The sequence below is a fragment of the Bactrocera latifrons genome, unplaced genomic scaffold, assembly GCF_001853355.1.
Source record: "Bactrocera latifrons isolate USDA-ARS-PBARC rearing strain unplaced genomic scaffold, ASM185335v1 scaffold_62, whole genome shotgun sequence".
NCBI lineage: Eukaryota > Metazoa > Arthropoda > Insecta > Diptera > Tephritidae > Bactrocera > Bactrocera latifrons.
In genome coordinates this window covers 1,317,543-1,317,801 of record NW_017537290.1, presented here as the reverse complement: position 1 = coordinate 1,317,801, position 259 = coordinate 1,317,543, and the positions used below count along the sequence as shown (strand labels likewise).

At 36.0% G+C, this 259-nt stretch overlaps 1 protein-coding gene across 1 annotated transcript in view; it reads right to left on the bottom strand.

Moving 5' to 3' along the window:
* Positions 1-259, bottom strand: part of LOC108975168 (acetylcholine receptor subunit alpha-like 1) — an 87,539-nt gene that overhangs the window by 30,904 nt on the left and 56,376 nt on the right. The window lies entirely within an intron of this gene.

Here is a 259-nt window from a genome sequence, read left to right as displayed (position 1 = left end):
AGCGGCGAAGACCGTGAATGTAGTGGACTTCTAAAAGAGATTGTTACGGATGAAAACATCAGTAAAATCCAGAAAATAATTTTGGATGGCCGCAAAGTGCAGTTKTTTGAGAAAGAAAGCACTTACAGATATAAACTGAATGTGTACATTATATCGTTTATGAATATTTGGATTGAGAAAGCTCTATGTAAAGTGGGTGCTAACTCACTTTTGACGACAAAGAGTTGATGATTCGGAGCAATGTTTGGACATGTTTAAA